This window comes from Suricata suricatta, chromosome 6, assembly GCF_006229205.1.
Source record: "Suricata suricatta isolate VVHF042 chromosome 6, meerkat_22Aug2017_6uvM2_HiC, whole genome shotgun sequence".
NCBI lineage: Eukaryota > Metazoa > Chordata > Mammalia > Carnivora > Herpestidae > Suricata > Suricata suricatta.
The window spans coordinates 109,965,491-109,984,456 of NC_043705.1; the positions used below are offsets into that span (position 1 = coordinate 109,965,491).

At 36.6% G+C, this 18,966-nt stretch overlaps 1 protein-coding gene and 1 pseudogene across 1 annotated transcript in view; one reads left to right on the forward strand and one right to left on the reverse strand.

Annotated features, from left to right (window-relative positions):
• Positions 1 to 18,966, reverse strand: part of NDUFS4 (NADH:ubiquinone oxidoreductase subunit S4) — a 106,502-nt gene that overhangs the window by 35,271 nt on the left and 52,265 nt on the right. The gene's annotated exons all lie outside the window — the stretch shown is intronic.
• Positions 12,239 to 12,626, forward strand: LOC115293146 (annotated as a pseudogene).

Consider the following 18,966-nt stretch of genomic DNA (forward strand, 5'->3'; position numbering starts at 1 on the left):
GCTTTCTATACTCATGCAATTCTATTCAAATTTGGGGATTTTAGCTTTCTGACTTCACTACTCTGCTTTTATCAGATAAATTGCTATTTTGATATCTGGAAAAGGTATACTGGCAGGAGTGTTAGGGTACAGTGGGAAAGGGTTCATGGAAAAAAAAATTATGTCTCTTTTGTCCAATAAAGCATTGATAATTTCTGAAGAGTTTACTGGTAAAGAGCCTGTGGACTCTTATTTCATGAGCAGGTGTAACAAGTAAGCAGAGAAAGAATATAAATGGATATTAAACTTAAGGGGAGGGGCATCTTGGTGGCTCAATTAATTAGGCATCTGACCTCAGCTCAGGTCAAGATCTCACAGTTTGGTTCCTGAGTTAGAGCCCTGCTGAGCTTGGTGCTGTCAACAGAGAGCCTGCTTCATATCCTCTCTCCTCCTCTTTGCCTCCCACACGTGTGCTCTCTCACAAAAACATATAAATATTTTTTTTAAAGTAAGGGGATATAAAAAGTTACTTTAAAAATTTTTTAATATTTTATTTATTTTTGAGATAGAGAGACAGCGTGAGCAGGGGAGGGTCAGAGAGAGGGAGACACACAAACCAAAGACAGGCTCCCGGCTCTGAGCTGTCAGCACAGAGCCTGGAGCTGGGCTCAAACCCATGAACCGTGAGATCATAACATGAGCCAAAGTCGGACGCTTAGCTGACTGAGCCACCCAGGTGCCCCAAAAAGTTACTTTTAAATAGAAAAAAAATCTATTACCAGTGTTTTCTGTGTCAAACTGCTTACAAGAAGTCATTTAATTCAAGGGGAAGGCCTAAGCCTTTTGTTAAATAAAATCAATTAGAAACTTTAATTAGCATTTTGATTTACCTCCCTTTGGTGAAACCTACCAAAAAGAACCCACATCAAATTTACCCTGCAAGAGTAAGTTGTAAAAGTTACAGTTATTACAGAAATGTGAGATGAAAACAATGGTACCTTTCTTGATTCTCTTAAGAATTTTAACAAATGGTCAAAGTGATAAATGTAATTTTGATGCCCAAGATTAGACATTAATTTATCAAACATGGTAGCAGTCTGGATGCAAAATAATAAAGTAATTCAGAGTTTAAGTCTCCTTTCAGTAATGGTAGAAATACTTTATTTGATCAAAGTAAGATATCAGGGTTAGCCATAGTCTTATAAATGAACCATTTTATTTTTTTCCTCAGTATATATATATATTTTTTAAATAGTTTATTGTCAAATTGGTTTCCATACAACACCCAGTGCTCTTCCCCATAAGTGCCCTCCTCCATCACCACCACCTCTTTTCCCCCTCCCCCTTTCCCTTCAACCCTCAATTCATTTTCAGTATTCAATAGTCTCTCAAGTTTTGCATCCCTCTCTCCCCAACTCTCTTTCCCCCTTCCCCTCCCTGTGGACCTCTGTTAGGTTTCTCCTGTTAGACCTATGAGTGCAAACATATGGTATCTGTCCTTCTCTGACTTATTTCGCTTAGCAGGACACCCTCTACGTCCATCCACTTTGCTACAAATGGCCAGATTTCATTCTTTCTCATTGCCATGTAGTACTCCATTGTGTATATATACTACATCTTCTTGATCCACTCATCAGGTGATGGACATTTAGGCTCTTTCCATGATTTGGCTATTGTTGACGGTGCTGCTATGAACATTGGGGTACATGTGCTCCTATGCATCAGCACTTCTGTATCCCTTGGGTAAATCCCTAGCAGTGCTATTGCTGAGTCATAAGGGAGTTCTATGGATAGTTTTTTGAGGAACCTCCACACTGTTTTCCAGAGCAGTTGCACCAGTTTACATTTCCACCAGCAGTGTAGGAGGGTGCCCGTCTCTCCACACCCTCGCCAGCATCTATAGTCTCTTGATTTGTTCTAAATGAGCCATTTTAAAACCATGGTTCTATGACTAAGTTTTAAAAAACTGGTTAAAAATAAAAGAGTTTACACTAAAATGATACCAAACTTGTGAAAACTAGAAAGTTTTGTGAATTTCAATTTCATTGTAACATATCCCCTAAAGAAGACTAATGTTCATTTATAGTTCCACTCTAAACAATGCTATGGACCAAATAATTAGTGTTAATACTTAGTGCTGCAACATGTACTGGGAAAATACTAAGTGTATTTCTGACTTCACTAGTCTTCCTACTCACAGATTAAGAAAACACTGTTTAAAGTTATTTTAGTTGGCAACCACTCCTCTGCTAAACACAATACCATTCTACCTGCACCAATAATTAGGTGTGGTTACTTTGTCACAGCTTGCCTGTTCAGAGAAACTATCAAAATAATCCATATAAATATTTACCCAAAATGCACTTCTAGTACTTGCCTACATTTAATAAGTTTCTTTGCATATAGGGTAAAATAAGAAGTAAAATAAATGCAATTGGTTCATAATTCTTAAATGTATGAATAAGTTTTAATTGGTAATTTTTAATTGTCAAGTTCAATTTCAAAGAAATTCGATGTTTTATGACATTTGATGACTTTCTGAAGCACACTTCTCTACTCAAGAGTTTAAAAGAGGGGCGCCTGGATGGCTCAGTCGGTTAAACCTCTGACTTCCCATTCGTGGGCTCAAGCCCCGCATCAGGCTCTGTGCTGACAGCTCAGAGTCTGGAGCCTGCTTCCGGTTCTGTGTCTCCCTTTTTCTTTCTGCCGCTCCCTGCTCATGCTCTGTCTCTCTCTGTCTCAAAAATAAATAAAACATTAAAAGAAAAAAAAGAGCTTAAAAGAGACTCCTGGGAAGTCCTCAATGCTTATTTCTTTTAAACTTACTATAACACTTGTAATCTGTCATATTATTGTTTAATATTACATATCTTTATATTAAAGTCATATTTCCTCAGCTAGAGTTGAAGTGGTATATAAACAATGTAAGTGTGTTACAAAATTACAGGGTGAGGCACCATTTCCAAATTCCACAGCAAATTCCATAAAAGTTCATGAAAACTGGAACTGTAAGTTAGCTACTCTTTAAATTAAGACTTACCAGAAAGGAAACATATTAAACTCTTATAATACCATTTACCTTAGGAAGATGAGATTATAGGAAACGGATTTACTTTGTCTTTAACCTTCTATATTGTGATATATATATGACAAAGTAATAAAAAAAAAAGTTTTAAAAAAAGAAACAGCATTTCTTGATTTGTACTATCTATTAAAATAGAATCGGACAGAATGATTTTTAGGATGGAAATTCTCTTTAAATGGCTATAAAATGTTGCAAAGCTCTTTATATTTTGAACAACCACCAGTGCTTCATAGCTTCTCAAAGTATGACATTTTTTTAATTGATCTCATCCCCCAATTTAGAGTTGGCAGTGGCACAAATAAGTTTCTGAATTTTGAAGCCCAAGTTGTTCTGACACAGCGTCCCTGTTCTTGCCTGCAGAAGACATGTAAGGTACTGCAGCAGAGTTGAGCTGCTGCCAAAGACTGGGAATGAAAAGGCTTGGCATCTCTCACATACTTGACACCTAAAGGGCACAGAAGCTCTAAAATTCCTAGTCCCTGTAGGCACACTCTTAGTCTAGACAAACTGATTTCTCACACTTTTAAAATGCATTACGACACTATTGTTATCATTTCATCCACACGGCGTCAGCTAGTGACAGAAGAACCTGTCCTTTAAAGCCACATTTCAATGGGCTAAAAGCTCCCACTCCAAGATTCCATTAAAACAATGTAATACTTGAAAAGAACTATGAGGGACTATGTTGAAATCTTTACTTGTGCCTTTAATTCTTTGCTCTCCCTCAAAATAAATAAATAAAACATCTGCAAAATGAACTGCATTGAACTAAAGACATTATCTCTAGATTTCTACTTCTGTACTACAATATTGGATCACCTGTGGTTTTCTTAAAAAAAAACAACCTACTTACTCAAATTCTTTGCCAATGTCAATATTGCCTTTTATAGATTTCTCATTTTATTGGTAACATACATACTTAAAAATAGCAATTCATAATTTTCTGTGACTACAAAAGAGCTAAATCACATTGGATGAGAAGACTTCAAGTTTTTACCTAAAGAAACTCAAAACTCACTAGCTAATAATGATGTATAACTTCTAATAAATCAAGTTATCCTTTGGATAATGGACACTAATTTGCTGAGTTTTAAGACTTTTAATTTTTAAACAGTTGAGTCAAGCATAAAACTTGCATTGCAATTATTAAAGAATGCTGCTATCTTATTAATAAAGTTTCACAAACAATCTTATGTACAATAATGCGATCTTAAGAAACATAACTAATGATTCATAGACTGAAGGCCATTCAGATAAATATCTGCTCCTGAAAAGATGCATCTCACAATTCCAAAGTTCCAGTCTTTCAGCACCATCTCCTCCACAATCTTAAACTCTGGAAGAGCTTACAGCTGATCGTGTGTCTCACAAGTCTAGTTAAATGGAGGAGGAATTTTAAAAATCATTAACAAAGTATATGCTAGTAGATGTAAATGAACTTTATTCTTTCAAATACCAATTTCCATGATAAAATATTGGTTTTCCATATAAAAACTATGATTCGGTTATCAACTGTCCCCATTTATGTTGTGTGAATTCAACCTTTTTTTTTTTTTTTTTAACAAAGGAAGCAGGGAACAAGCAATGGGAAGTTGGTGTCAAAATGCAGAAAAACCTCCCAGCAAGCTTCTTGCAACCACCCAGGATTTAGAGTCTTGCTGGTCGCTCTCTTTTCAATACCAGAATTTCACACATTTCAATGACTATTATGACTTCAAAGAATCAAATTTTCATCATTGTCCGTCATCTGCCGGTTGATTTGTATAAAGGAGTTCTTCTGCATGCACTCCAAACAAAAGCCTCCTTACTTTTGTGGTTATATATCAAGTTTAAAAGTTTTGTTTGTGACAGTTGTGTCTTTGGTAAATTAGGGTAACACTGAAGGAGTGCAGCTGCTCTGCAGGAACCTCCTTTCTGGCACCATTTCACTTAAATAAAAACTGAATAATTAGCTTCTGCCTTTATTAAACCACAAAAATGCCACTGGCCTTAGTAATTACTTCCAGTTGCCCCACCCACTTAACCTTAATAGTTTACATTTGTCATAAAGAGAAATAAATGGAAAAGGTTTTCACCACTTTGGTGAATTTTTGATAGATCTCCCAGCCCATCCAGAAGAGCCAAAATTTTAACTAGGTTTCTGGGTTTACTGTTCACTAAATTGCATGTATGGATCGATGTTGAAAAGTTTTAATAGAGCACATACTGGAACAAGAAGTATAAATACAGCTTACAGAAACTTGTTCTACTGCAAGCTTTTAGTTACCAATTGTGTATTTAAATTTATTCCGGGGCTAAAACTGATCTAAATTTGAAGACTGTTTATACTCTACTTCAACCATGAAAGATGTTAAAACGAAAACAATCTGTAATAAAATCTTCCTTTCAGGTACCCTACAAATACTTAGCACAAGAAACTCACTAAATGGTCTCATAAATAATGAATGACACTTTACAAAATAAATTTTACAGTTTGAACAATCTAAAGAGTTGAGAGCATAACTATATGTATTTGCTTATCACGGAAGAACTTTAAGCACTTCTAAAAAGTCAGCGGCCATAAAAATTCAGATACAAATAAAAACTGTAAAAATACATTAGAGGTGCGCCAGTAGAACTGAGTTTTGTTAAAGCAACACATCGATGTGGGAATCCAACCAGGTATTGAAACAAGTATTAGAATGCAGCATTACATTTTGTATACTGGGCAAGGCTATCATGGAACCAAAAGTTCAGCTTTAAATAAAATGCTAAGATAGAAATAGTAACATGCAAATGACTCAACAAATCATATAATAAGTAATAAAACTAATAATTATCCATGAATCTCAATCTCTACTTTCATTACTCCTAGAGCTTTCTGAACAGGAGCAATGGTTAGAAGCAAAGGGCTGAGTCAAACTGGGTTAGAAGAATCCCAAATCACAACTTTGGGCAAGTTAATAAACTTATTTTCATTCACCATCTATAGAATCAACTAAATGAAGTAAAACGAGGACTAAGGTATATAAAATGCTTACCTCAGACAATCAGAAGAATATATCTCATTTACTCAACATATTTTTCGGTACCGACTATGTATTAGTTACTGGACATAATGTTCAAAACAGTACAGATATCATCTCTATTTGCATGAAAATTAATATTGAACTTTTTAAAGAGGGCAAAGTGAATAAGTAATGGGACACTGATGTTAAGATACAGAACATCTCCCATCTTACTTGAAAAATGAGTAATCAAAATACCACAAAGGATTCTGTAATTAGAGTCCAGCTTATGGAAGCAGCTTCAAGTTTGGAGGAGGAAAAAAATAGCTTTTAAAAACAAGGGATGAATGTCCCATTTGTTGTACACACCAAAAACAGAGCAAAATGTATGTTAAATTGGTTGTATTAAGTATGAAAATACATCCTGGTAAGCCTATTACATTCAGGAAATTGAACGAATAAGATATAATTTACTTTTATTTATTTCAACTCAAAACGAGATTCTACTATGCCAAGTTATCCATGCCAGGGGCTGCAGGGGATGTAAAGACAAAATTTTATTCTTGAATAAGTTTACGATTTGTGCACCCATGGTAGGAGTGATGTGTGGCAGAAATAACTAAATAATCACACTGGAAAATACAATACTGGTTAGGACAAAGCAAGATAAATCTGGAGGAACCCAAGCATCACCATTTGCTACCTATACATTACTGACAAGTTGCTTAAACTCTATGTCCATTTCCTCTTTTAAAAACTATATAACAAAACCTATATCAAACACTATTTGAAAGGATTAAATCAAATTTTAAAGGTGAAAAACTATCAGAAAATACCTGAGCAAAGAGGGATAGAGAAGATGATTCCTTCAGGATACTTACGATTTTAAAGATACTGGTAAACACTTAACAATATTAAAGAGAAGTTTATAAAAATACATCCGTACGCTTAACACCCTAGCAACCATTTTCTTAACTGTTTACCTACCAATAATTATCCATACACATATCTACTTTATAGAGTTATAATAAAATTATTTTGCATTAATTATTTTTAAGTATCACATCACTACCTTTTTTAACATTTGGTTACCTAGTTTTCATATTTGTTTTAATCCTCATTAGTAGTCTATTAAGTTGATATGTCACAATGTCTTAGCCAATTCTGTCAATGAGCCCTCTTGCTAAACTACAGACGCCAATGGTTAAAACCAGAAATAGACAAGACTGTTTAACTCATGCTCTAACTAAAACCTATTGTGCTTATTTTTTATGGCACTTTCTTGAGGCATTGACGAAGACATTTTGCAATGACTGAACATTCCAAACAGAAAGGTTTGGATAGTAAATGAATGTCTAGAAGACCATACCCCACACATCCCCTTCTCAGACCACGATCATGGGCTAATAAACACATACTGCCCTCCACCCATGATCATGAGCTCTCTGCTTGTTTCTTGCATGGACCACCCCCACCACAAACTCTCCCTATAAAACTCCAGGTATGCATCTTGCCAGCAGAGAGGTAGGTTATTAAGGCTTGAACCTGCCACCTCCAAAGGCTGCTGGACCCTGAAATAAATCTCTCTTTTTCCCAAACCCTTGTCTCTTGAGTTACTGGCTTCTCCTGCAATAAGTTTGTTCAGCAACTGTGTTGGCAAACCCAGCCAGGAGCTTTAGTTCCAGTTTGTCTAGACCCCTCAGGAATCCCCTAGGATGGAGCAGTCGGCTGAGGCAGTGACCGGGACTCACCCATTCATTTCCTGAGTTAGTGGCTGTGACAGATCGATCAGCAACAGTCTCTCATTATTGAAAAATCACATTGTTTTGCTATTATTGCTTTTCCAGTGTACTGCAATGAAAATCCTCATAACCTACCCAAATAAAGAGTAGTTACCCAAAGAAACTGCCATGAAAAAGTTAACACCCATCTAAAATCTAATTAACGGGCCAAAATATAACTCTGAAACATCACTTAAATGTACAATCTCTTTGTAATTATATAGGCCACAGCAATATGGGTCAATGTGGCATGGATGCTATTTTGAATTAAAAGCAATCGAAACTCAGCACATTCAGGAAAATCTCTTTACCTCTCCCTTAACAAAAAGAGAGCTACTAACAGAGATTCTTCTTTACTAAAAAACTTATCTATATAATAAGTCAACTTTTGTTTTTTAAAACATGTCCTCATACCTTCCTGCTAACAGTCTTTCTCCCCTGTGTATCCTCAAATTCCTATCCTGTCCTCAGCTCAAAGAGGCACTATGTTGCTCAACTGTCTCTGGAATTCCATATCTATGTGAATTGCTAAATGTACACTATGACATGTTATTGTCTCCTGTTAATCTGTCTCATGTCAACTTGACTCTTAGTCCATCTAAGAAGGACCCTGAAGGGCAGAATAAATTATTCCTTCTCAACATAATGGTGGAGGATAGTAAATATTTTCAGATTTGTACTGTATATAGTTGTATTTTGTAGGACATGATTTAACTTTTGGTAGCCAAATCAAGTCTACTAAGGAGCTATTTCATGACAGAATGCTATAATTTTTAAAAATACATAAATTTTCTCCCTCAAATCAGGAAAATTCATTGGGAGACTTCATTTTTAAACACGGAAACACATGAAACGATCTTTGTTTTCTACTAATTTTGAAACTGAAAGTTACTAAAAAAAAAAAAAAATCCTGCCTCAAAAATAAATGATCAATACTGTGTCAGTGAAAGCCAATATGCTTCTCTGAAGCATTTTTAAAGTTACTAAGCTAATAATTTTAATTTAAGAAGACAGTTCTAATAATGATCAACATTATTATAAAACAGTTAAAGAGACTATGTTTTTTCTTTTTAATCCAATGCTCCAGAGGTTTTGAGATTTTTAAATCACTAAGTCACATAAACTATCATGCATTTAGGAGCTTTTTCAGAAGCTGAAATAAACGGACAAAAAAGTGACCACAGAGCACTTGGAACTCACATATTATAGTCTGAAAAGATCCAATTTTTTAATCAAACAGTCCTTCTCATACCCTGGTAATAAGTTAAAAGGCTGATACATACACAACATACGTTAAGAATATGAAAACAAAAGCCACAAGAGCAAAGAACCAAATATCAAATAACTGTTGAAAAAATATCAAAGCAAAGGAACAGAAGGTAAATAAAGCTGGAAATAATAAAAAATAACAGATCCAAAGCTAAATGCTTTTTTCTTAAGATTTTTAATTTTAAGATTTATTTATTTTTGAGAGAGAATGCAAATGAGAAAGGGGCGGGCGGGGAGGATGGAGATCTGAAGCAAGCTCCACACTGACAGCAGTGGCAAGCTGGATGAGAGGCTTGAACTCACAAACCGTTAAGATCATGACCTGAGCTTAAGTCAGACACTTAACCAACTGAGCCACCCAAGGACCCCTATGTGCTTCTGCTTAATAAAGCAATATTCAAGAGGCAATGACGTGAAAATCAAACTACATTGTGAGGAGGCACATTAAGATGTGGAAGACAATTCCTTGTTAATTTAAAATAAAAGTGAAATTACCCAAAAGTAGTCCCCTTTTGGACTCAGGAACTGAAAGCTGACAACAGGGGACCACTAAATAAGTAAACACACACACACGTGGATGCATGTGCACACATATACATTCACACCTTAAGCACTGTATTTTAACTTGAAAAGCATACATGTGTACCTTCTAATAATCTGGTAATAGGACCAGTACGTTTTCTTTGAGTGTTAAGTCCAGTGATTAAAATTCTAAGTGTCATTTCTTCAACAAGTTACCAAGAAGATAAGTTAAATCATTAGTTTTGGGGTTTTTTTTAATGCGAATTTAGAATATTAAGACTTTGTGAAACAATGAGTCTCAAATCTGTCTAGAATCTTATGATTTCTTTTTACATTACAATTTTTCATTGTTTCACCTCCACCTAATATGAAATAATTTATTAGAAATTCACCATTATCAGGGTGCCTGGGTGGCTTAGTCAGTTAAGTGTCTGACTTCTGCTAGTCATGATCTCACAGTTCATGAATACAAGCCTTGCTTCCGGCTCTGTGCTGTCAGCTCAGAGCCTGGAGCCTGCTTCAGATTCTGTGTCTCCCTCTCCCTCTCTTCTCTGCCCCACCCCTGCTTGTGCTCTCTGTCTCTCAAAAGTGAATAAACACTAAAAAAATTTTTTTTAATTCACCATTATCATCTTTTCTCTCTCTTTTTTATTAATGTTTATTTATTTATTTTTGAGAGACAGTGTGTGTGTGAGCAAGTGGGCAGGGGCAGAGAGTGAGAGAGATAAGAGAAACCCAAGCAGACACTGTGCAGTCAGCAGAGCCCAATACCGGGCTCAAACTTAGGAGCCGTTAAATCACGACCTGAGCTAAAATCAAGAAATCAAGAGCCAGACACTTAACCAACCATCCAGGCGCCCCTCTATTATATTGCCTTTTCAAAGTATTCAACAGAACCGTGACAGAAAGAACTCTTTGTCCCCTTTATAGCAATCAGATCATAGTATTCAATTGAATTATATAATTACAATTTCAAGTAAAACTAGCATAGAAACTTATGGAAACAAACACAACTGAGTCTTGGTAAGCATGATTCAATGACTGAGAGCTGAAGTCCAGTCGTATACTAAAATGAAACCTAAATTCAGCCATAGTATGTAGCGTGTTGGGGTATCATTAAGTACATTCTATAGAAAGAATTAAGAGAATCAGTACCTGAGCAGATTGTTAAAGGTAGGTTAAAAAAAGTACAGATTCATTAATAAAGCCATTATCGTAAAAGAACTGTCACAATGTAGAATGTAAATGGGCTTTCACTGCCATCCATGAAGGAATAAATGTTACCAGACTACTGTTCTTGCCATATAAAACTGGGAACATTACTTTAAGCACTATTTTCAGGTACTGGACAACTGGGATGGTAGGCAGAATCACAGTGTAATCCCTGAAAGGAGAATTCATGATGTGATCCTTAACTATCTCATCTTTACGCCTGGAAGTACACTGCAGACCCTGGTGACGCCTAAGCAGAATACAGCAGTCTCACAGTAGAGAAGCTGGGGGTTAAGGCTGCTTAGCTAAAAAACATTTTTGAGACAGAATCCTGAAGAGGAGCATTTAGGCAAGATAAAGAAAAGGCATCCAAATTATAAATAAAGTATAATTATTTCTGTTCATAGATTTATAGGAATCCATACATACTCACAAAACTTGTTAGGGCTAATGAACAAGTTCAGCAAAGTACCAGGATAAAACAAACAAACAAACCACAGACACACACACACACACACACACAAGAAATCCAATTGTGTGGGTTTTTTTAACTTACTATTTTTTTTAACGTTTATTTAACTTTAAGAGAGAGAAAGTGCAAGAGAGGAAGGGGCAGAGAAAGAGAGAGAGGGTAAGAGGACCTAAAGTGGGCTCTGTGCTGACAGCAGAGAGCTCGACGTGGGACTCAAAACCTACTAACAGAAGTTGTTTACCCAACTGAGGCATCCATAAGGCCCCTCAGTTTTGTTTCTAAATGCTAGGAACAAAGAATATAAAAAGAAAATTAAGAAAACAATTCCAATTACAGTAGTATTATAAGGAATAAAATATCCTGGAATAAACTTAACCAAGAAGGTGAAAGACATGTACACTGGAAACTACAAAACAGTTTAAAGAAATTAAAGAAGACAAAAATAAATGAAAAGACATTTCATGTTCATGACTGGCATGTCTTAATATTGTTCAGATGACAATATTACCCAATCACCCTACAGATTTAATGCAAACTCTATCAAAATCTCAGTTGTGTTTTCTGCAGATACAGAAAAATTTATCGCAAAATTCATATGGAATTTTTGCCTCAAAACAAATCTTAAAAAAGAAGAACACTGAGGATTCAAATGTCTTGATTTCAAAACTTATTACAAAGCTATACTATTTGAAATAGTGTGGTGCTGGTGTAAGGACAGATACAGGCCAATGAAATATAACAGACAGCCTCAAAATAAACTCTTACATATATAGTCAACTGATTTTCAACAAGAGGCCAAGATCAGTTTACTTCAAGGTTTATTAATAGTGAAGGGAGAATGCCAAGCTGAAAGGGGAGTTCTGGTACGTAAGAGAGTATGAGACCCAGAGCCCCTCTCCAACTCCCTACAGGTCTTCATCCCCCACCCCTCATGGTTAAACTGATCCAGAAGAAGCTACAGGGAGAAGTGGAAATATCAGCAGCTCCAAAAGGACTGGAGTTAAATCCATGTCTGGGCTGCAGAAGCTTAAGATGCAACTAACAGAAAATAATATCATGAAGAAGGAATTGGCCCTGCTGGTTGGGTCCAGCATGGTCTTTAAACTTTGGGTCCTGTGCTAGTCAAAGAGGAGATGGGAGAAGCTTGGGTCACACAGTGGGAAAGAGGCTGGACTATATCAGAGTTGAAATTAAGCAATACAAATCCCAGCTCTGGGCCCTTGAACAGCAGACAGGCTACAGAGGGAGACCCTGGCACAGGGCAGCAGGAGTGGTAGTGGGCCCAAGCAGCAGTGGCAGGGGCTTCTGGGAAGGCCTGACCTGGTGGTGAGGAGGAGGGGAGGGGAGGAAATGAGGCAGCTCTAGGGTCTATACTGTAGCTAACAAAATGTGAAAACACTGGCTGTTTTTTGACCAGCCACTTCTCTCATAATTGTCTCCATCCATTCCCTGGGCCCTTTGCACTTTATATACACACCACCAGGTTGAAATTCTTATAACTGGAACCTCTCTGTGGCAGAGTTATCTTTCTTTCTTTATTGAGACTAAAATCTTAAATGTCTCAAATCTACTTCTTGTCTGTATTTGCAACCTTTAATTCTCCCTTATCTTGGCTGGCAACGCCTCTCTAGGAAACATAAGAAAGGTATTTATTTATAACACAATTGTTGGGAAGGTTAGAGAAGAAAAAAAAAGAGTACCAAGACCATTCAATGAAGAAAGCATATCCAAAGTCAGGGAAACTGCATATCGAAATGCCCATGAATGAAATTGGATTCTTATCTAATACCAAAAGCAACAGTTAACTCAAAATGACCAAAGACCTAAACATAAGAGCTAAAACTATAATACTCCTAAGAAAACAGTGGGGGGAAATTCCATGACACTGAATTTAAGGAGAACTTCCTGGATAGGACAATAAAAGCATGTGCCGCAAAAGAAAAATAAATAAGCTTGACTTTATCAAAATTAAAACGTGTATGCAGGGCATATATCTGATAAAGGATTAATATTGAGAATATGTATTTTTTTTTAATTTTTTAAATGTTTTATTTATTTTTGAGAGAGAAAGAGACAGCGTGAGCAAAGAGAGAGCGAGACACAAAATCAGAAGACAGGCTCCAGGCTCTGAGCCAGCTGTCAGCACAGAGCCCAACGTGGGACTTGAACCCATGAACTGTGAGATCATGACCTGAGCCAAAGCTGGACACTTAACCGACTGAGCCACCCAGGCACCCCGAGAACATATTTTTAAAAAACAAAACAAAGAAAAAAAAATATGAAAAATACTTGAATATAATTTCCCCAGAAAAGATAGTCAGATGGACAATGAGCACATGAAAAGATGCTCAATATCACTGGTCATTAAGAAAAAGCAAATTACACCCTCAATGAGAGACCACTTCACACCAATAAGGATGGCTATTATACAAAACACAGAAAGTAAGTGTTGATGAGGATGTGGAGGAACTGAAACACTTATGCACTGCTGGTGGGAATGTGAAAATGCACAGGCCCTGTGGAAAACAGTATGGCAGCTCCTCAGAAAGTTAAACAGAGAATTATCATATAATCCAACCATTCCACTTCCAGCTGTATGGCCAAAACAACTGAAAGCAGGGACTGGAACAAGTATCTGTACATCCACGTGCATAGCAGCATTATTCACAACAGCCAAAAGGTACTAAAATCCAAATTGTCTACCAGGGGACAAATGGATAAACAAAATGTAGCATATACATACAGTGCAATTTCTACAATCTTAAAAAGAAGTAAAAACCTGACATATGTTATAAGATGTACAAATTAAGCCAGTCACAAAGGGACAAATATTGCATGAATCTACTCATAAGAAAATATAATGGGCAAATTCAGAGAGACAGAAGGCATAATAAAGGTTACCAGAAACTTGGGGAAGTGGGTAATGGGGAGTTATTGTTTAATGGAATCAATGTTTCTGTCTGGGATCATGAAAAAGTTCCAGAAATGGATACTGGTGATGGTTGCACAATATTGTAAATAGCTTATGGCCACTGAAATATACGCTTAAAAATGGCTAAATTGGTGAATTTTGTGTTATGTGTATTTACCACAATTTTAAAAAATGGAATGGCATCTTTAAAGTGTTAAAAACCTTCAACCTAGAATTCTACATAGAGTGAAAAGGTTGTTATGAGTGGGATGCCCCTAATATTCAGTGCCCCCCCTGCCCCACAAACTCATGTATTGAAGGCTTAACCCTGAATAGGATGGTATTTGGAGACATGATGGGCCTTTGGGAAGTAATTATGGTTAGATAAATCAAGATGTGGGGTTCTTATAATGGGATTAGTACTTCCACAAGAGACACCTGAGCACTTGTTTACTCCTGCCTGCCTGCACACTCACATCTGCTCACATTCTCTCTGTCTGCCATGTGAAGTCAAGGTGAGAAGGCAGCCAGTTACAAGCCTGGGTGATCGTCCTAACCAGGAACCAACCCTTCTGGATCTTAAGATTTCTAACCTCCCGATCTATGAGAAAATAAATTCCTGCTATATACACCACTTGGTCTATGGTGTTATGGCAGCCTGAGCTAAAGCAAAATCTTTCAAAAGCAGAGGGAAATGAAAGCATTTCCAGATACACAAGGGCTAAGAGATTTTGTCCCAATAGATGTGCTCCATAAGAAATGTTAAAATGAAGCTCTTCAGGATGAAAGAGATACCAGATGGAAATCTATTATCTATATGGAGGAATGAAGAACACCAAAAATGGTAAATTAGTGGCTAAATATAAAAAAGATTTTTCTCCTTGTTTCTTAATTTCTTTAAAGATGACTGATTGTTTAAAGCAATATTAATAATTGACTATAAAGCTTATATTTGGAAGTAAAATGTATGTCAATATTACACAAAGGACTAATGTAATAAATGGAAGCACTGTGTCAAGGTTATATGTAAAGTGATATATTACTAGTTCATGGCAGAATATAAAACTTTAAGAATGCATACTGAAATCTCTAAAGGACTCACTAAAAAAAGAAATACAGATAAAACATCAATAGAAGAGATAAAACGGGTTTCTAAAAATATTTTCAATCTAAAATCATGATGACAAAAGTAGTAAAGAGGAAGAGAAGAAAAAAGGAAGAGAAAGGAGAAGGCAAAAGGGAAGGGAAGGAAATCAGGAATTAAAAGGTACAAATTGCACATTAACAAAGATATATTAAATTAACAAAATGAAAGATAAAAATTATATGATCAACTCAATAGATGCAAAAAAAGCATCTGACAAAATTTAACATCAATTTATGATAAAAACGCTCAACAAAGTGGGTTTAGAGGGAATGTGCCTCAACATAATAAAAGCCATGTGACAAGCCCACAGTTAACATACTCAATGGTGGTAAGCTGAATTCTTTTCCTTTAAGATCAGAAACAAGACAAGGAGGCCCACTCTTGCCACTTCTGTCCAACATAGTACTAGAAGTCCTAGCCAGATCAATTATGCAAGAAAAATATATAAAAGGCATCCAAGTTGGAAAGAAAGAAATAAAATGGTCACTCTTTAGATGACGTGGTATTAAATATATATATAGAAAGCCCAAAAGATCCTATCAAAAAATATTAGAACTAGGGGCGCCTGGGTGGCTCAGTTGGTTGAGCATTCAACTTTGACTCAGGTCATGATCTTACAGTTCGTGGGTTCGAGCCCTACATCGGGCTCTGTGCTGATAGCTTGCTCAGAGCCTGGAATCTGCTTCGGATTCTGTGTCTCCTTCTCTCTCTGCCTCTCCCCCAATCATACTTGCTTTCTTTCTTTCTTTCTCTCTCTCTCAAAAATAAACAAATGTTTAAAAATATATATTAGAACTAAAAATGAATTTAACAAAGTTGCAGGACACAAAACCAATGCGTAAAAACCTGCTGCGTTTTTTATATTTAAAAATTTTCTAATGTTTATTTATTTTTTGAGAGAGAGACAGAGCATGATCAGGGGAAGGGCAGAGAGAGGGAGACAGAATCCAAAGCAGGCTTCAGGCTCCAAGCTGTCAGCACAGAACCCAATGCGGGGTTCAAACCCACAAATTGTGAGACCCTGAGCTGAGCTGAGGTCAGATGCTTAACTGGAACACATCTGATATATTAACATAAAACCATTGTAACGGAGGTCATTATTTTGCTCCAAGATTCCCTAGCACTCAGTGTCTGTACAGAAATGTGACTCAGAATAGTTTTCTCAGTTACTTCAGATTCAGTTAAGGATAACAAACATCATACCAGCTTGCTTCTCTCTTCAGACAAACAGCTCCATGTACAAAAAAAGGGGGAGGAAAAGAGCTTTTACTGAATGATGAAATAAGTAAAATATTATATCTCCTCTTATTTAATGTATTCTCAAACTAACTTGCAAAACAAATCTGAAAAGTCATTTTCATTTTATAAGGACAAGGAAGTTAAATAATTTTCTCAAAGTCTAACAGCTTAAAGTAAGGATTTAAAAAAACCTAATGTTATAGTAATAAAATCAGTCCATAAGTCTTCCAACATCCCAAACAAAGTCTCTTACTAGGGTGAAAATGTCAAATAATATAATGTTTCTTAATATTAAAATAATATGGTGTTTCTTTTTCCAATTAGTAAATGTCTTCAAAAGTCATATATATATTCTCAAAGGGGGAAATAAAGCAACGAAAGAAAAGCAGTTAGAGGGTAGGAGCCATCTCTGTTTCTCCTCTCTAGATCTGATGTAGCTTTCCCAGAATTTGGGGAGAAGAAAGAAGTCCAGAAAGAAGAAAAAGGACAAAAGTAACAAAACTATGGAAAAACAAAGAGAAAGGGAGGACAAACAAGAGTAGGAGAGACATAAAAGGGTAGAAAAAGGGAAAAAATTATGATGTCCTTTATAGCTTTCTAAAGGCTGCTGAAAAGGGAAACTGACAGCAGTGAAGGGGAAACACAAGCAGCCAGGAAAAGATGACTGTCAAGCTTCACAGACAGCAAAAGATGAACACAGAGTTACAAAGAGGGAAATAGTTACACAAACACCGGAAAGAGAGACAAATCTCAAAAAGCAGAAACAAAGAAGGAAAAGGAATGGCAGAGAGAGAGAAGAAAAGTCAAAGTTAAAATGAAGACAGACAACCCTCACCACCTGCCCATGCCACCAGCTGAAGCAAGGTACAGAAGCTTCAGTGTATCTGGGGCTCTGTCAGCACCTATTTGGTGGACAGCAGCTCAGTTCATTTGTCTTCCTCCACAGTGATGAAAGATCTCCATGTTTCCCTCCTTTGTGGGCGTGGGGTGGGACAAGTGTGGGAAGGCCAGGGAGAGTGGTGAATTAGAGGAATGAGATGAATTTATTATTCAGGTCCTAATATGATCTTTAACAGAAAGCATTTCAAATTCAGAAGATACAGAAGACTAGAATGCAAGAATCACTGAATTGTTATACCATTTAAAGAATCTAAAATTCAAAGAGAATACCAGGATCTTTTGTTTTTTAAATGGTTATCAATTGAGTGAGAGAGATAGGGAGGGAGAGGCAGAGAGAGAAGGAGGAAGACAGGGAGAGAGGGAGAGAGAGGGAGAGAAAGGAGGAGGGAGAGGGGGAGGGAGAGAGGGAGGGGAGAGAGGGAATCCCAAGCAGGCTTTATGCTGTCAGGGTAGAGCCTGACATAGGACTTGACCCACAGACCCAAGAGATCATGACCTGAGCCAAGATCAAGGGTCGGATATCCAACTAAGCCACCCAGGGACCTCAATCAGGATCTGTTTTTAAATGGCTGTTCAAAATCCAATCACTTGTAGAAAACTTCATGTAAGAAACTTCAGTAAAGTTCACTCCAAAGTGAATAAAAATGGCAACAAACCAACCATTTCCTTTGAGCTTCATTCAAGTGATCTTTAACCATAAAGGCTAAGTAATTCCCAGGCCTTTTTGATCAGTAAATCAGATCAAATCATTTTCCTACTTAAAACCTATAATAGCTTCCCATTATAATTAAGATAAAAATAAAATTCAAATTTCTTACCACGAGCCTAAAAATTGTACCAGATGCAGTCCCTGCCTACCTCTTTTACCTCATTGAGTGTAATTCTCCCCCTTTTCATTATGTCACAGCTTTCCTTCTCTTGACTCCTACTACCACCTGGTTTACACTTTAGGACATTAGCTTCTTCCTCTACCTGGTATGTTCTCCTTGGATTCTCACACAGCTGACCCCTTTTCATCATTCAGATCTTAGTTCATACAGCATATCTTCGCAAAGTGGCTTGCTTTGATTTCCCTATAAATAACCCCTTTTCTTCCTACCCACCCCTCATTACTCTATCTCATCACCTTTCCTTTTTCTCTATAACATTCATTAGTCTATGAAAGTACTTTAATTATTTAGAAAGTTGGCATATGCTTGCATGTAAGAATATAAGCTCTACGGGCAACAATGTTGTTCCATGCTCAAATTATACAGGTGCTCAATAATGGTGCCACACACATGCACATGCACACTTAAAAAATGGAATAAAAAGTACAGTAAGATTTTATATTATAAATAAGAGGCAAGTAAAAATAAATCCCTTGCAGAATTTTCACAAACTACAGACTGTCCTAGTTGAAAACTCTTAGCCCTTGAGTAGTTTTCATCTTTAAACACTCTAGGCATAGGCCATGTCATCC